The sequence below is a fragment of the Lonchura striata genome, chromosome Z, assembly GCF_050655825.1.
Source record: "Lonchura striata isolate lonStrDom1 chromosome Z, ASM5065582v1, whole genome shotgun sequence".
Taxonomy (NCBI): domain Eukaryota; kingdom Metazoa; phylum Chordata; class Aves; order Passeriformes; family Estrildidae; genus Lonchura; species Lonchura striata.
This window is the reverse complement of record NC_140740.1, coordinates 9,525,753-9,545,041: the sequence shown is the minus strand read 5'-3', so window position 1 is coordinate 9,545,041 and position 19,289 is coordinate 9,525,753.

Genomic DNA, 19,289 nt, shown 5'->3' with positions numbered 1-19,289 from the left:
CCTCCTCCAGGCATCCCCCCGCTCCAGCACGGGCACTCCCCATGGGCTGCGGGAGCATCTCTGCATTCCCCGTGCCCCCATGGGCTGCAGGGGCACAGCTGCTTCAGCATGGGCTCAGCACAGCCTGCAGAGGAACCTGGGCTCTGTGCCTGGAGCACTTCCTCCCTCTCCTTCTCCACTCACCTGAGTGTCTCCGTGCTGTTTTCACCTTCTTCTCACCTCCTCCTCTTCTCTGGCTAGATGAAAAACTGTGTCAGCTTTGTTTTGATTTTCTTCTTAAATATGTCATCACAGAGGCATTACCAACCTCCGGACCAGCAGCATGTCCATCTTCAGAGCCATGAGGGATTGGCTATGCTGGACATGGTGGAAGCTTCCAGCAGCTTGTCACGGAAGCCACTTCTGTAGTCCCCCCCCTACCCCCCTGTTACCAAAACCAGGCCATGCAAAACCAATACCTCAACCAAATAAACATTCTGTGCTTTCCCTTTCTCTTTTTTTTTTTTTTCCAGGTTGATATTTTGCTGACATAAAGAATTCATTGCTCCAGAATGACGCTGTAAAATCCTCAGTAATACTGTGTAGAGCCCTGGATTATTGTTTGTCAGGAATTAAATTAGCACATTTCTTTGTTACTAAGGTATTGTCTTTAACAGAAATTTAACTGAAATTTTATCACACCTGAACTGGATAAGTGAACTATTCCTAAACTACAGGTAAATTGATATAGAAAAAAACCCAACAAAACATTTTATGTATCTTCTAGTCCTAATTTATTGTATTAACTAAATTGTTTAATTGATTTTCAAGTTTCATATCTCTTCTCTATTTTTAGTGCCATATGTGTATATAATCAGATCTTGTGGGCTGTAAGCAGTAAAAAGCTGCAAATTTTCTTAATCTATTTAAAAAAGAGCTGATTGGATTACAAATTATTTTGCTCATTTTCCCACCAACTCCTTGGTTCATTCTTTAATTATTATTTATATTCAAGCATTAATTTACCATTCAAAACATGAGTTTTCAATGGCATGTGTACACAAAAAAGGCATGAAAAGTATACAATCACATAGTAAATCTCATTCTGCCTTTCTGATCCTTGCCATCTTCTTATTTCTTCCCACTCAGTTAACTCACTTTTGCAAATGCTCATTTCAGTTTTGTTTCACAGTCTCCAGCACTACAGAAACATTTAATACCCTCTGTTAACCTAGGGCCCTAAGTTGCTGTTTTGCTGTCTGCTTTTCCTGTCCACTTGAAAAGAAAACATAATTTCAACACATTTAGTTTTGCAGAGGATAGGAGATTCTGGGGTCTCTGAGTAACTGAGTCAAGAGCATCAACAATGGAAAAAAGTAAGAGGGGTGGCAACAGAGAAAATTGATACAGAAAGACATGCTCACTCTCTAATACCACAAAAGCCATAAAAGCTTTGCTTATTTCAAAAAGACAACTGAAGTACCATGGCAGTTTCTGTTTATGTCATTCTAGAATGGGAAAGCAACCTTGATAGCAAGGTTTAGCAAGCTTTAGCTTTTTTCTTTTTATTTTCCCCACTTGGTTCAGCAGGCAGCAGTGGGAAGTCAGAATCTGATCTAGCCAGCTACAGGGCCATTTTCTCCCCTTAGTCACATAGCTTCAGGATGGGAAAAAACAGATGGAGCTAACACAGGAGCACTGGTGTAACTAAGAGGGGAATTTGGAGCACGTTATTGGTATAAGTTTTGGACTGCAGCAAATAGAGGAGCACAAAGTAGAGTGATGTGTGAGAAATGTAGCTGATGCTGAACATATCTATTCATCTTTCTCTCTGTTAATTACTGCTTCTCAAAAGCTGCTCATTCAGTGGTGTTCCCTGATTGTCCCACATGAATACTAGTAGTTGTGCTATCGGAGCTGCACTGCAGACATCCAAAATTATCTATTCCATTAAGTGACTTTGATCACATTTTCTTACTTCAAGGGTTATAAGTAAATTCCTCACATCCTCTGGCATCTCACATCTCCTAGTTGCTGTTGGTGTGAGCTCCAAAAAAATTCAATGCTAATGCCAAAGGCACTGACTGAGCAAACTTCAATTCTGAAAGTCAATGGGGTCAAAACCAAAACAATGGACCAGCTGTTCCTACTGGAACAACAGAAAGAAATGTGAATAACAAGGATTTGAAATTTATTTCTTCATTAAAATCATGTCTGTGTGGTGTTTTCCTACTTGAAGACTCTGCATCATTTAAAGATTTATGAAGTACATTAATTTATGAAGTACAATCTTTGGAGCATTTCAGAGCCTCTCTAAAATCCCATCTGTTTTTTTACCCTTGTCCTGGTTCAGGGCAAATTTGGGAGAAATCCTCTGGAAGGTGCTCCCAGACATCAAACCCCCATGGCCCCTCCCCAACCTGGTTCGGGAAGAATTTCCTCAGAGGGAAGTGGAAAAAACCTGTTTATTTAACAAGCAAAACACTCCCCAGTAAAAAAACAACAACAACAAACAAACAAAAAAAACCACCAAAAACAAAAAACCAAACCAAACCAAACCAACCAAACAAACAAAAAAAACCCTGCCCCTCCCCCAAAAAACCACCAGATCACAAAGCTCTTTCACCACTCTGAAGAAATGACAAATTCAGAAAGACTCATCTGTCTCCAGCACTGCGGATGGCTGTGGCAGGTCGCAAAGTGCAGGCTCTCGGTGTTTCTTGGTGTTTCCCAGGTCCCAGTCCAGAGCAGGTTGGGATGGTATACAGGAAAGGGAAAGATAAACAGTCTGGGGAAAAAAAAATCGACTGCCTAGCTAAACTAACTAAGGAAAAGCAAAAGCAAGGGCAAAAGCAAAAAAGCAGAAGTGAGAGCAAAGTGAAAGGAAAAAAGTAAGCAAGCCAGCAAGCCCTGGCCTCTCCTGGACACAGACCACGGTGGGAGCTGAGACGGCTAAAAACAAGCCAAAACAAACCTTCATTTTTTGGAGCCAGTCCTGAAGGCACAGAACATAATATAAAGCATAAACAGAACACACAATTGGGGGTACAAGCAACATAATGTCACCCTAGGACAACCCTGTTTAGAATGATGGCGATCACAGAAAAAAAAAAAATGCTGCTTTCTGTTCTAATGAATGATAGACAAACTCTTACTAGGGACATCAATTTACTCTCAATTATAGCTAAGTTACAGCTCAAAGAGGATTTTTTTTATTTTAGCTGAGAGGCCAAGCTTACTGCTGGTACATAAGTATGGTACCAGATTGCATACAATATCATTGCAAATATGTATCACCAGGTCAGTAATCGAGTGAAACAAACCTTCCTGAAGAACTGTCCTTACAGTTCATGGAAACATGAATAGGTAGGTGCATGCTCAGCATTTCTTGAATAAAATGGTGATTTAGAATTTATACTCTTACCTGAAAATAATTTGAAATATTTAAAAATAATTCTGTGATTTTTTCAAAAAATAAGGAAACCTCTAAAACTATAATAAAATTATAAAAAGCTATAAAAACTAATAAACCTGTATAAAAATATGATTCTTTTTACCTTCATATTTCACTGTGCTTTCTGTGTGAAGGAATAACAAAGAGTTATATTATCTTATAGCTCCTGAAACTACTATGAAATATTAGAGACTGAAGGAAGAGAAGTAAGAACAGACGAAGAAGGAATGAAAAGTCTTATCTATGCTTAATTTTTTGAGGCTTATTTCACAAAGTTTGTGAAAAAAAAAAAAAAAAATTCAACATCTACCCTAACACATCAGGTTATTTTCATATTTTTAATCTACAGGTACTAATGCATAATTAAAGTTGGATTCCAGCTGTAAATTGTAACTCAATAGTTTTGTCTTTTGCTTCCTCATATCACTTAAATGTTTTGAGTAAAAGTTACATATGGTTGGATTACTTCTCTGAAGGGGCCTTTATATTTTAATTACTGAAGTGCCTGAAAAATAGCATGCCTAGATAAGTCTTTGCTAATATCAGCTGCAGAACTTAATGATTGCATAAGTTGAAGTTCCTCCTCTAGTCAGATAGTTTTTTCTGTGGTATACTGGAAAATGCTTAGGAAGCCACTACCTGTTACATTTGATTAATCTCCAGAGGTGCTCCACCATGGCTCATTTCCATACCTGCCCCAGACTGCAGCATCAACCGTATGAGCACAACCTGTCTGTTTCAGAATGACACAGGTCAGTTTAAATCACATCAAAAAGTAGCCACTTTGAGCAGAGGAGAGGGAAGCAGCACTGGAGCCAGCCAATCTTAGGTATTTGTCCAACTGTAACCTGATCACACTGTTGATTGTAGTACCTCTGCTGAGAGGGCAGCAACTCACAGCTTAATGGCAGTAATTTCTTAAAACACTAAGAATATGAGTACTCTGTGTGATGCCTTAAAAGGCTACAATGATATTAGGCACATATGCAGGGAAAGTAAAAAGTTATGGTCCAGTCTTACAAATCAAGAGTGCATTTACATAGAGCAATACTTGAATGCCTTCTGTTTCAGAGGATCCTAACTGATAAATCTTGGCATATTCACTCACTAGTAATGCACTATTTTCTTCTGAGGATTTTCTTGTTCTTTTACTAATAAATAAATAAATGTAACTACTTCATGGTCAGCTTTACATCTCACAATCTCATTTAAGTTTCTTCAGTAGCTACTCCATTGAGGAGGTTCATCTAAGTATGATTTGAGGTGTTAACTGGTTAAGGCATAGAGGTTGAGCAGAGAAGAGAAGCATGTCTGGGAATTTGTTACAGATGGTTGGTGCTTTCTGAAGAATCTCATTAAGAGTTTACTTACACTAACAGAAAGGTGTCATGAAAGCTCAAAGGTGTCATTTTTTCAGAGGAATACTAGATTTTTACCAGGATTATAATTAAATTCATAGCCTAATAATTACTTTCTGCTTCATCATCTTCTTGCTCCATGTTCAGCCTTTTCTTCAGCTTCGATCCAGTCATTGTTGAGTAAATTTTGTTCTGTCTTCATAGATCAGATTTGTAAACAAAATACAGTAGTTAAAATCTGAGGCAACCCCACTCTGAGCCCAGATCTCACAGAAAATAAAGTAGTGATCTTGTTGATGTTTTATAACTTTGCTGGCCTGAAATACTTGAATTCTCACAGGATATACTACAATATTACAACAGTACATTTTATTTTCCCATAATTTAGAGTTTAAGACAGTTATGATAATTTCGGGTTTAATACTAATTACTAACACACACAAGAGATTGCAAGTATACAAGTACCATAGTGTTTTGCCTCAAAAAGAGTGGAAATTTGATGCTGATATGTATTCTTAAAATCTCTCTTAAGGAGAACTGTACCGATGCTTGCTTCAATTTTAATGCAATTTTCTTATTTTGGTACTGGCATTTAAATATATCACAACTCTTTTGTTATTTAAATAGTATTAAAAGAACTGATACTGGTCATGTGTATGATACTGGTCAAGATATATACAAGAGACATGGATAATATATCTTCTTGAACAGTTGCTTGAATTTAGTAAAGCAAATTCAGGCTACTAATTTATTTTGGAATTAAATCTAAATATCCTACCATTTGGTCAAAGACTGCCATTAACATTCCAGTAAAATAGGTGCCCAATGTCAATGTTTTTCTCTCTTGCTGAATATTATGTTCAGAAACTAAACCTGGCATTAATTCATAAGATAATGAATTAATTTTGAAGTCAAACATATGGTCCATTTGCTCTATGTGGGTGAAATAACCCATCATATGATTAAACATGGAGATTACATTTCTGGTTATTGGACACATAAGAGTGAATCAATAAATCTTGAATAGTGTCAATATTTCTCAATGTTAAAAAAATTAAGAAAAAAAATTTAACTGTTCAATCTGTCCTTGTCCTTCTTGTGTCCTGTTTTCTGAAGTTAACTATTTGGCCATCTTTGAAATGCAAAACTAAACCATGCCTGTTTAATAAACACATGCTTTCTATGAAATCCATATTACTGAGATGGGATTTTTTCAGTTTTTAAAAAATATTTAATCAAATAAATATGCTGGTCTTAAATTAATAGTATATAATTATACTTCAAAATTTCTTTTATCTACTTTTCTGCAGTCAGATAAATCATAGGAAAATCATAGAAAATTTATTCATAGGAAAATTCCTAGGAATCATAGGAAATTGCCATAGCCCACTGTAACCCAGACTAGCTCTGTACACTCCTCTAGCCAAGATGGGAGTGGGGAACAGCGGGAGTAGGAGTTGCCCACTGCTGAACATGAAGAGCTGCAAGCTCTGGTGGTGCATGGCAGGGACCAGGCAAAGGAGGAAGGAGGAGGCTCTTTTGTCTTGAGGTTCCACAGGGAAGATTTACTCCAGGCGAAAGGATGAGGCAGAAGAGCCTCAAGCGCCTCAGCACAGGGAATTAAATAGAGTTAAACCAGGGGGTGGATGCAGAAAATCAACCAATAGGCAAAGTTCAAGGAGCAAGGGGATTACATCAACAATGTGGGAACAATCAGGGTAGGAGAAGGAGAGGAAATGTCACCTGGGCCAATGGGGCATGGTGGATTAGGGGAGTTCCAAGTGGGTGTTTCAATTGAGGATTGGCCCAGTGAGAACATCTGGGAAAAGGGCAGGGCTGCCTTTACATGCAGGGAAAGAGGGGCAGGGTCGCTTTGATAGGCAGGGAAGGAGGCAGAACAAAGGGAGAGGAGTAGCTTGAGGAACAGCTTGAAGGGAGGGTACAACTCAGGGATAAGCCAATTTAGGGGAAACAGGGAGGGATAACAGAACAGCAACCATTTAACAGCAACTTAATGAAACAAACACACACTGCAACATGAAATCTACTTAAAATTGCTGGTACTTCAGATTATCCACTTCCTAATTATATCTTTTATTTTTTTCTTTGAGGCGAGCTATCCCAATGTAGGACAAAAAAGCCACTGACATAGAATATTGATGAGTGAAGTTGCAAAACAGTATGCAAAAGAGAAAGTGCTGGATGCACAGTAACTTCAGAGGCACCTACTTCAGTCTCCTGATTCTTCAGGTGTAAATTATCTTGTGATGTATACATTTCTTGCAATTTTTACTAAATGTATAATCTGTATTGAAACTATTGGCATTTATGTTTCAGGGACTAAAATGAAGGTCATTAGTACCTTAAATTTGCTTGTACTTGAAATTAGCAATGGAAAAACATGCTTTATTAGTATAAAAGCTATGGGAAAAAACTCAAAAAATTTCTTACCCTGGAAAACACTGAACATTTGCATATTAAATATCATTATTCTAAAAAAAAAATCTTATTGAAGAAATTGACTCAACAGGAAAAAAAATCGCTCTTTCTCTGGATAGGACTGTCAGGGACAAACTCTTACAAATGAATGTGTCTTATTACTGATTATCTTCTGTTCCTTCATCATTGCAGAATAAGCAGCCAAAAACAGAGAAAAAAAGGCAGGTTATTCTTTCTACTTTTTATAACACCAAACTCAGGCTAAACATATTTAATCATAAGGTGTTTCAGTGGCTAGTTTTGCAGCAATGAATGCAAAATCCTGCACTGCAAAGTTCTTGATTGAGCAGATAATCAGACATTAGTCTTCTCAGGCCATTCTTCAAGGTTGTCTTTGGGCAACAAAAATAAATCCAGTTGCTTATGCTTGATTATTTCTGATACACATTATTTCTCTGTTCTGTCTCAGTTTTGTTATGACATATTCCTCTGGTTTCAGTCTAACGATATCCATATTTGGCCCTTTGTTTTTTCTATAAATGTACACATTGAAAAAAAAAGTTATAAATTATTTCTTTTAAACAGTTTTAGTTAGAGGGAAATCTTAGCTCTGTCAAACACTTTTCTATGTTAATGTCATTCTTTCTGAAACACAGTAAGCTATTGTTTCTGTATATCTTTTATAGCTAAGTTAACATATTGACAATTAAGCATGGCTTTGAGCTGAGAGTTTTAGTGGTAGAGCAGCCTGTATTGATAATTGAAAAAACACTGCATAAGCAAAGTAGCTGGCATGCTTTGTTGCTGTGTCAAATAATAAAAATACCTTTCTGAGATTTTTTTTTTCATGAGAATGATCAGGATCTGTCCCTGACCTTCTATCAAACTAGACCTATGCTTTACTTTTTAGCTACTATCTTTTTAATCCTTGTCCTTCATTTCAAGGATTCATCTTTATTTGATGGTCTCCACTTCTGACATTGACTTGGATATTTCCTGGGCCAATGCCTATGATTCTTAGGAATACAGATCTCTTGATCTTGAGCATAATAAAGCTCAGCCTGGAAGTTAGATCTGAAAAGGGCAATCCAAGGCTCTAGTCATAGTATGACTGTACACAAATGCATTACTGTGAGTGCAATTTATGAGCCATATTGTAATAATAATATTTTTTTTTTTCAACCAAAGATGGGAGATATCATGTTCCTCCTCCCTTCTGAGAAAGCTGAAATAGTTGTAGAGCCTTGTTAATGCTTTGAACACGTATTTTGCTAGTAGGAATGTATTCCACTGGCCAGTGGAGTAGGTTTGCTCTTGCTAAACCACAGTGATATTCACAGATATTTCAGAGTTCCAGGGGTACTCAATGGGATATTTTTGTTTCAAAGTGTCCTCAGTTTTTTGTGGAACACTGCCCAAAAAAATATGTGCAAACACTGCCAGGTACATCTTTTGTGTTCTGTTTTTATTAGAAGTTTTTGCTTTTTGTTTATATAAAATAGAAACATTATATATATAATATATATATATATATATTTCTATAAAGACTTGGTGAATTATATCTTCACTGTTCTTTCTTAAGATAGCATTGACAGAAAGTGGCCATAATTGCAGCTATCCATTTAGATGCGTTGTGTTTTTGTTTTTAAGACTTTGCATTTAATGAAGGTGAATAGCAGTTTGGTGTCTAAGGGCAGATATGAAATGCCTGAAATGAGTACGCAAATGTATAAAGACTTCTGAATTACAGATAATATTATCTAAAGAGTAAAATAATGATGTTGTTCCTACTGCTTGAGCATCATCAGTGTGATTCTCATTATTCTTCAGAATAAAATAATTGAAGCATTTATTCTCAAGACATATGGCATATAACTCTGTCCATTATTGTTGTAGTGAAGTATAGTAAATAACTTTGTGCTAACTTCAGTAGCACAGCCCAATACATAGGTGAATGATAAAAATCATGATGCTTCTTCTGAGACTGAGGATCCCTCTGCCCAGAAATATTTTTGACTTCTGTGTTTACCCTGTAAACCAAAGTGTTCTACTAAGATCAGGCTGGCTAGACCACATGATGTAATACAAATGACTTATGCAAATCAGATTTTCCCTTACTGTATGTTTTTATCTGAGTAGAAGGTATTTAATTATAATTTCAACTATATAGGGATATTTTGTGTATTTAGTCTACAATATGACTGTACTAACAAGGGAGATACTCTAATTTATTGTTTTAAAACCACAGCTGAAAATTATCTTTTTTGCTAAGCAAGATTATAAAAGCACAGAAAAACAATTATAGTTCTATCTGGTCCTTTTTCAGTTCTTTCAGACCTGAATCAATTTGACCAATATGGTTGTGGATGAAAATAAAAAAAACTTTCTTGACAAAGGGGAAAGATAAATGGATCCAGAGGTGAGACAGGGTGATAGAGCAGCTACATGAGAAAATGGGAAAAATCACTAGGATGCAGAAACTGTATGTGCACTCAGGGATGTGAGAAGGATCGATTAGGTGAGGGGTGGAAGGTAGGACAGAAGAGGAAGATGAGGGTAATAGAGGGCAACAAATTGTTTCTGTTTTAATGTACTGAGGAGAATGGACTGAAATAGGAACCTAAAGAATCATGTGCAGCTGTCAATGATGAGCTTTTTGAATACAAAATATATTGCTTGTTTTCCTGGGTTTTGTCTGTGCACTTTGCACAGATTAGTTGTTTTTATGAAAATTGCTGGCATACATAAGAATCCGTGAATTGCAAATGTGGATGTCATGCAGAAAAAGAATTCACACAGGCTCATGGAGGTATTGAGGAAAGCACTTCCTGTAATAGCTTCCCCAGCTGGTGGCAGAACTGAGTTTTGGCTGTCTTTGGTGTTATCTCAACTAATGATTGATTATTCCTGTTAATCTCTGATGTGGATAGCTGAAATAGTCTATGCATGTATTATTGATCACCATATCCATATGATCTAAGAAAAGAATCTAAGAAAAGAATCCTAGATGAGAATTTTTCTGCAGAAAGAAACAAAATGAAACTTTGACCTGAAGATTATTGAAATCACCCAATATATCAAGAAGCAGTGGAGGTGAAACACTCAGTTGTATCAGTCTTCAGTGAAGGAAGTAAACTGAGAACACGCCAATACTTTTTGCTTTCAGAAAAATGTGATGAGAAAAAGTTTTCAGAGACACAAAGTGCTGAAGTAGAGTAATTGTTCTGTTTTTTTGTTATTTCATTGTCATGTAAATGGAAAAAATAGAAGCAGAATATAATGTATTGTTGAATTGGAGACACAGTATGAGAAAGAAGACAATAAATAGAAAAATATTTCTATGTACAGGTGATGTGAAAGAGGAGCACAGATATCATATAAGTCCACTTCAGTATTTATGTAGATTTATTTTATTGTTGAAGCTCCTTATGGGTTGGGTTTTTTTTTTTGCAAGCTATAATTTCACAAACTAGCTTCTCTTCTGCAAAGTCATGTTTCTGTAGGTTTGAATTTGCAACATATATTCTAGGTTAAAGAAATACAATATTATAGTTTAATTTACTTTCTTTTTTCCTGCAAGAAAAATTGGCTACAGAAAGTCTACTTCTCTACTTAAAAAATATATAGTATTGGTAACTAGCAATTGTTCTTGGAGGCCAAACCAAATTCTGAATCTGAATATTTGGATTGAAACTAATTTTTTTTTTCCATAAGTGAACAATTTAACTAGTATGTCAGAAGATTAGATTCCTCCCTCCCTCCCTGTCTCTTTGTCTCCTTCCCTCCTTCTTCTTGTCCCACCCTTCCCTTTCATCTTTACTTAGTCAAGTGGCTTAGAATGTTTCAATTGAAAATTGTGGCTTGAGCTGAAAGAGCTGCTGATAAATGTTGCATGAAGAGGAAGAGAAAGTGCAGTAATAATGTTTGTGTTCCTATTGAAAAAAAACGGGGAAAGAAGATGGATGAATGAAACAGACGCTTGAAAGATTGCAACTTTAGAGGTAAAAAGGGGATGAGAAAATTATAGAAGTTGATTTGGCAAGAAAACAGAGTTTCTTGTATATTCATATCCTGTGTGCTCTTGTTCCTCCAGTCTCTATGGTAACAATAACACAGAAGAGGAACACTGAGGAAAGGTTGATGGAAACAAAGCATATCGACATTTTTAAAAATGCCTGGGGAATCTGAGTTTTTGATGACTTGACTAAAATAAACAAAATTAATTTTCTAAATGCTTAGCATTCAGCTTTGACAAATTGAGCTCTTCAGAGGTGTCTAAAGTTAGTGTAAGGTAGCCTGGATTTCATAGAACCACTAGAAGGGAAAAAGAGTATTATGCTATCACTTATAGCAACATTTCTCAGATTTTTGTTATATTCCTGGAATGAAAAGCCCCACATTTTACACAACACTTCAACTACATAAATAAAATCCTTTGAATAAATACATATACAGAGTTTTGCCTGAACTCATTCACAGATACAGTTGATAATCTGTTTAGTCCATAAATAACCTGATTCTTAGCTCATCAGATTGACATCTAGAGTCACATTTTTTTATCTGTGAGTGACTTGATTTTTAGTGTTACTAAGCAAATCACATGCTGCACCTTCCCCTGAAAGCATCAAATCAGTGACATACTTGTAAATGTTGTATTTACAAAAAATTAAGAGTGAAACAAAATAAATTCTTGCAAAACATTTTCCCTGATACAGTCCTCATGTGACACATTTCTGGCATGGAAGAAATGATGTAGCAGTCGCCTCTCATATTGAACCTTGTACAGAGGTGAAATGTGCAGCAGCTGAACAAGGACAGTAAGCAAAGCACAGGAGTAAACACAACTGTGAAGGACAGAATTATTCACAGAAAAATGCCAGCTTTTTTTTTCTTTCTCATTGACATATCTTAAACTCCTATTATACAATTTATAAGAGGGACAAGGACATCTCTGACTAATTTTCAGCAAATTATGTAATGCTCAGCTAGAAGGTATGTGAAATTAAAAACATTTCCTTGAAAGAGCATAATGGAGGCAACTAATAAGGCCCTTCTTCACCAATACATAGTAGCTTAAAAAAAAGTCTATTTGGCAGTAGTATGCATTTTTGATTGCAGATTGAAACATCTTCTAAAAAGTAACAAAATGTTATTTCATCCTTCAATTTTTTATGTCTGTATGTCTGTTTTGAGTGGTTCTTGTTTTGGTTTCTGAGTTATATGGAAGCCTAGTGATGCTGGGAATGCATGGACAACCTTTTCACCAGCTAAAATAATTCTTTATGACCTACATATTTCTAGTATTAAAGAACAAATCCATTTTTTATAGCCAGATGCTCAGTGGTTGAACTCTCTTAGCTGCAGTTTGAGGTGTATATGAAACTTCTAAGAGTTTGCCATCACTGGAGCTTTGATCTTTGCAGCTCTGCTGTATAAAGCAGCCATGCATAATTAGAAAAATAAACTTCACACAGTAGATGTGGATTTAATTTTGTCAGCATAACAGTAAGAGCAGTTAAATAATCTGCTATTTATTGCTGGCATGATGCTTTACTTGAAACAGTTACCACCAACACCTTTTTAAAGAAAAGTACGTCATTCTGTTGCAGTAGAAATGGACAAAATTAGGGAACAGTACTCAAATTTTACTGAGAGGTCTTGCTATTACATAAGACTTCAATTCTTGAAGAATGACAAAAGAAATACAAAAAATATAAATAAAACTTTAAAAAAATTAAATTAGCATAAACATATAAAGTGTCTATGAAGTAGGTAATAGAAAACATAGAATTTCAATATGGCCCTCTGAGTGGAAATAGTTAATTAGCAAGACATATTCAACTGGAAATTTCTATTATGAAAGCTTCCAATTCTTTATCCAATAGACTGTAGTTGACTACTACAAACTACAACCCATTGTACTAACAATGTAATGATAAATAAGTCTGCTTATTTTTTCTCCTAACAATCATTTCCCCTGATTATTATGCCAGTATCAGCCAGTTTTTGTTTCCAAAACATGATTTATATGATATACCTATTGGAATTTCCATTGTATTCTACACTTTTGTGCATTAAGCATTTCTTAGCTGGTTTTTGGTAATAAATCATAATTGAGCTTCATATACTTTTGGATTGAAACAACTTGTGTGCAAAACCTACTTGGAACACAGCCATGCTCAGTAACGAAACAGAAGGTGCTGTGCTGTCAACTGAAGAGGCATCAGAAAATATTATTCTTTTCTGCTTTTGGTCTTATGTAAAGACTTGTCATTGTCCTGAATAGAAAAAAGAAAATAATAGAGGGTTTAAATGTTTCTTATGAATTTGGAGAAAAGCATGACTTGAATTCCATTTTCTGCCTAGGTAGAATGTCCCATGTCCATTCACTTTTTTCACCTTCTTTTAGGGTTTTTCTATTTGTTAAATATTTTATATATTGAGAAAAATCAATAGAGAATTCAAATGTATATATACTACATAGATTTCATCTATTTTCAAGAATATAGATGTATTCTTAATTAAAGTTTCTCCAGCTGTAAGATAAATAAGCAGGAAAAATTCTGTAACAGAGTGGTACTATTTAGTATTGTGACAGATAAGCAAATGTATGATACTTATAAGACTATATAAAAGTAAAGATAAGTATCATTCTAGGACTTCCTCATATAGAATAATTTCTTACAAAACACATCAGGTGCAAATATTAGGATTATCTCATCAACAGAGATTTATCCATAAATGAACTACGGTTCATAGAGAGACACATGAACCTAAGGTGCTGTACTTTGGCTGTGGGCCTACATCTGTATTTCCGCTCATATCTAGATCTGCTACTTTCCAGCCTAAAGTAAACAAGTCTTGCACTCAAACATAAATTAAGCTACAATCTGGAAATGAGCCTATCAGAATTATCTGGGCAGTCTTCATGCAGGTTCACTATAATATTTAGCATACCATATTTAAAGATAAATTGCTGTTGAATAAAATAAAAATTATGTCTGATAGTATAAAGAAGAGACAGTGTTCTTTTTTCATAAGTGGTTTATTAATAGGCTAGAGGGAAGTCTTCTCTTCTGGTCAGTCTTCTCATTATGGAGACATGTACATAACAGAAAAGGCTAGAATATGGACCCTCTTTATATCCTAGTGTAGTTAGATTTGTCTTAAAGGGGGATTTAAACTCCCTTAAATAATGGATAAATAAATAAATGCTCTAATTATTTTGGATTACTTAGGGTTCTCAGGTAATTACACTTAAAATGAAGGAAAAAGTTGTCAGGAAACAGTTTCTAATTTAGCAATCATAATGATTGAAATTATTGAAAACTTCATTCCTGAAGGTAAATAATTTATATGGCTGTCATCTTAAGTGCTCAGAGTATTTTTCAATATGAATGGAAATTCCTGCCTGAATCACTGTTATATTTTCATTGTGGCCTAACTCTCATTTCCTAAGTGTTCTAGAGAAATGTATGCCAAGTATTCACCTTTAACAAAACCATTGGTGCTACAATCCCTAAAAAATGCTGTTATCATCTAAGTCTGGTCTTATATAGATTCATTTGATTAGTCCTCCCATACCCTTTCTATGACATGTCTGAGTATGCCCTGTGAGGGCAGTGAACATCATTCAAGCATAAGTATCTCCTGTTTGGTCATGTGATTTGTATGTTTGCCCAGGGCTGTATCTGGATAAAACTAAATTTTTATCTCTGAGACTAAAGTGAGGAAGGGTTATGGAGATAGTTTGATCTGCCCCCTATACACACGAAAGAGCATTATCTATTACAGTTGTGATGCCATTAAAATCCTTCCTCCACACACACTCGTGTGATGTCATTTGCACATTGCAGTGGAAATGGCATCTGACCTATATGGTCCTCAAAAACAGTCTACAGCATTGTCTTCCATGGACCAAACCATAGCAAAGGAGGATTGTTACAAATATTTGTGCTGGTCACCCATGGTTTCTTATAGGGGACAGCTAGGCTACAATGTATGAATACAGTGGGAAATTTGGAGAAAGTGATAGAGATGTGGACACACTGGAGATATTTAGCCCTTATGGGCAAAATCTCTGAGTTTCCATCATGAAGCTAGTGAGCCATATGTTATATCCCAAATTGGAACTCTATAGCACCATAACCTATTACCTCCCTGTGGCTTGACTACAAAAATCATAAAGAAGTGATATAACAACATCAGGAATGGACAACATAGGCTGTTGTATTGCACTGAGTAGTTTATTCAGTTATTATTTTGCACTGGGTGTTTGTTATATTGCACTGAGTGGTTTGTTTTGTATCACATAGTTTGCTCCATATTGCAGCGGCTCCCTGCCACGACCTCGGGCGGGTGGGATGAGCCGGCTGGCACTGCCCGTGTGGCCACCACGAGAGAGGCACCCCAGGAACGGCATCTGCCAGCCTGGTGGTGCCGAGTGCTGCGGCGTGGGTTACGCAGCTTTGGTAGCTCCACACGCTGAGAGGAGGTGAAGGGATGAGAGAAGGACACTTGTATGCCAGCCCAAAGAGTCTTTATTTTCCCCAGGAGGGGCAAGAACAAAGGTGCTCTCTGAGTGGGTGCAGGAACAAATGCCGAAGAAATCAAAGATTACAGCAACTCAAATAGGGGCTGGGTGGACACGGGTGCAAACCTGTCTCGCCCAATGGAGATAAACCAGAGAGGGATGAAACCAATTACAGCAACCTATGATAACATAGCACGGTTAGGCACCAAGTCAGGGGACAAATAGAAAAACTGACCTGGGGTGATTGATACAGAACTTTCTTGAAGAAACTCAGGGTGGTTACAGGATTCACAACTGAAAGAGTATGAACAAACTCTGATTGATGGAACCAAAAAAGGAGAAAACAGGGAGAGGTGAGAAGATTGACTGAATAACTGGGCAGCCAAGTGGCGAAACTTTTGGGGTAAAACAACTGGGATCAAACCAACTGTGAGGGGACAAATGGGGGAGCATAAAGGCTAACTAACATTAATAAAACCAACTGACTAAATCAACCCACACTTCAACACCATACCGACCCCCCCCTCCCCCCTGCCCCAAAGTCCTGTGGTGTTGTCTTCCCCGGGGTTGATTCTTCCCTTTGCCCTTCCCATCAGTTATATCCCATTGACTGTAGTTCCTTTCCTCTGCCCCCTTCCCCCAGGTTTAAAATCTCCTGCCATGAGATGCCTGGTCTCTTTACTCTCCCGGGCTCTCTTTTCTTTCCCAGAGGTGTTCTACATTAAAACTGTGGGACTTTGGTCCCAAGAAGAAAGAGCACCTCTTGTCTTTTGCTTTTGTCCCTGTCAGTGTTGCTGGGGTCCGGAGCTAGCCTAACTATCAGTGAAACAAAAACCGATAATAGGCCTTTCCTGCAAAAATTGGTCATGTTTAGTCTGCTTCTAATCAAGCTTCTATCCAAACCTCTTCTCCTGTAGACCCCTAATCTAATCTCAGTCAGCAGTGTATTAACTGTTCATTTATCAAACCCATCTTGAAACGTCACAAAAGGACCTAAGAAGGTAGGGCAATCACCTTAACCAGTTTCCAGAAATGGGGATAATTGCACCAATGAGATGGATGCTTGAACTATTAAGCAAAATTAACTATGAACCTTTTCCTGTTGAAAATAATCCATATTTGCTGAATGAATTATGGAAACAGAATATAACTTTCACCTCAGATACCCTCCCCTTACACAGTATCAAGCTCCAATTTCTAGAATTCTTCTCAATAAAAAATTTGGTATATTCATGTATCTCAATAAATATTTTGAAAGAAAAACTAATGGTTTTACTTATTCATTTCACCAAACATGATTCTTACACATGCTGTGCTTTAAAGTGAAGATCAGCATTTTGGCTAGCATGAAAAATTTTCAAATTAATTTTAGACGTTCTTTTGAAATGCTAGGGTGCAGAGAGAAAGAAACCATTAAAATATATTCTATTTTTCCCTCTGGAATTGAGGAGTCTACAGAGCAATGAATCAGAACAACAAACAGCCAGATAAGCAGCCAGATTGTCATGACTCCCATTCTATTGTTATAAATCTCATGCCCCCTGGCATATTATTTTTAAGGACTGGAAAGACAGAGAACTAAATTCTGATCTCAGTTACCATGGAGCAACTCCAACTTTACTCAGTTTTTTCACAATAATGAGGACATATTTTATGCCTGAGAAAAACTTAGTTTACTGAATTCATAGTCAATACTACAGAAAAAATAAAACACGAACAGCAGGTTTAGTTTGTTGTTCCTGCTTTGCAGTAGTAGATGCAAGAAGTATGGTGAATGGCTGTAATAACACAATGAAGAGTATTATATTTTTAACAATGCATGTTGTCAGTAAAAGAAAATTATGATATTTAATTACATTGATTTCTTTACTTTTGATGTTACATACACAGAATATTAATGTAATGCACAATTTATTGTTCCCTTCCTTTTATTTTTACTGGCTATGAATTCAATTTACCAAAATTTTTGTTCTTTGCTGTTACACATGTAGTTTGTCCAGTGAATCATGATGCTAAATTGAGGATTAATAATGGCACAATAAAGTGTGGAGATTATAATCCAGTTCATCAGAGTTCCTGTGCCTAGCATTTCCTGCAATACTCAAGAAACAAAGGGAACTCCATCTATTGATGTGTCTACTGGCCAGTAGATTTACACAGGAATTTCATAAAAGAAATAAAGTCTCTCCACAGTCACACCTGACCCTTATTTTCCTGTTACTAAATATTCTTATTTATGTCAGGGAATTTGAGGAGGAAACAGAAGGCATGCACATAGTTACCTATAAATGACTTAGATGATCTCTCCTGACTATCTCTTAGTCTTTTTCCCTCTCCTGTGTGGAAACTTGGAAAACCTTCCACATGTGGCTGTTACATGCATCATTCTGGATTAGTGACCTGCAATGTCTCAGAGGGAAAAAAAAAGCACCAGTTGAAGCAGTTTAGAAGTCAGAGGTTCATCCTAAAGTAGCCTGAATAATTGATTAATTAATTTCAAAATTAGGCCTTGTGTTGGTGAAAAAAGCTGCTCTTAATTGATGGGAATAGAGCTTGATACATTTATGACTGTTGGAAATGGAGAAGGTCATAGATACCACCTGTACCAGCTGGAATTTATGCATTACCTTGGCACAGAGACTCAGAGGCACTGACCTACCATCTAACCTGGGTGGCAGGAGTCTCTGCACAAGAGAAAGATAAAAGCTTCCCAGCAAACTGAAAACAGAAAAATATACTGGAAATTAAAAGAAAAGGAAACTATTCATTTAACTGTGCTCAAAGAAGACTCAAGTAAGTGTCCAATGCTTTAAGCCACTTGGTACTTGTAAGGACTATTTACTTACCCTAAAAAGTGAAGGAAATGTCACAGTTAGCACTTCAAAGCAATTTCTTTTTCAATTAAAATAGTTTCTTTCTTCTAACAGATTTTCTTTATTCATAACTATATTCTATTAAGTCTTGCCACTTTGTCAGTAGCAGTAGATGGAAATTAGGCTTGTCTTAGCACAAGACCAATTTGCATTGCAGATCTTAAAAGATAATTTTTTGTTAGTATCTAAGGAAATCTGAAGTTATTTAGTTGAAATTTGATCTTCACCTTAGTTTTGGAGATCAAATATTTTTTTTAACCTCATATGGTTTTTTGTGATCCTCTGATCACTCATTCCTCTTCACTGGGCTGTCTTCACTGCCACGTTTTTTAGAGGGCAGAGTCTTTTAAGCAGCATGCTATTCATTCTGCAGGTATGTTTTCCCTTACTACACACCAACTATTGTAGCTGGGCATGTTTGAGGTTTGTGTTTTCCCTTTCCCCTGTAGCATGGTCTACACTGATGATTTACTCTTTTATACTTTCCATACACCTTTTTGCAAAACTCTTAGTCTTTTTTTCCCCCACCTTGAAGTTCCAGATATACACTTATCATTAAAAAAAAAAAAAAAAAAAAAAAGCAGCTCTCTTTGCCTAAATTATTTTCTTAGAGAATTTATCAATTTATAAAAAAAAGAGGTCAATTTTAAGCC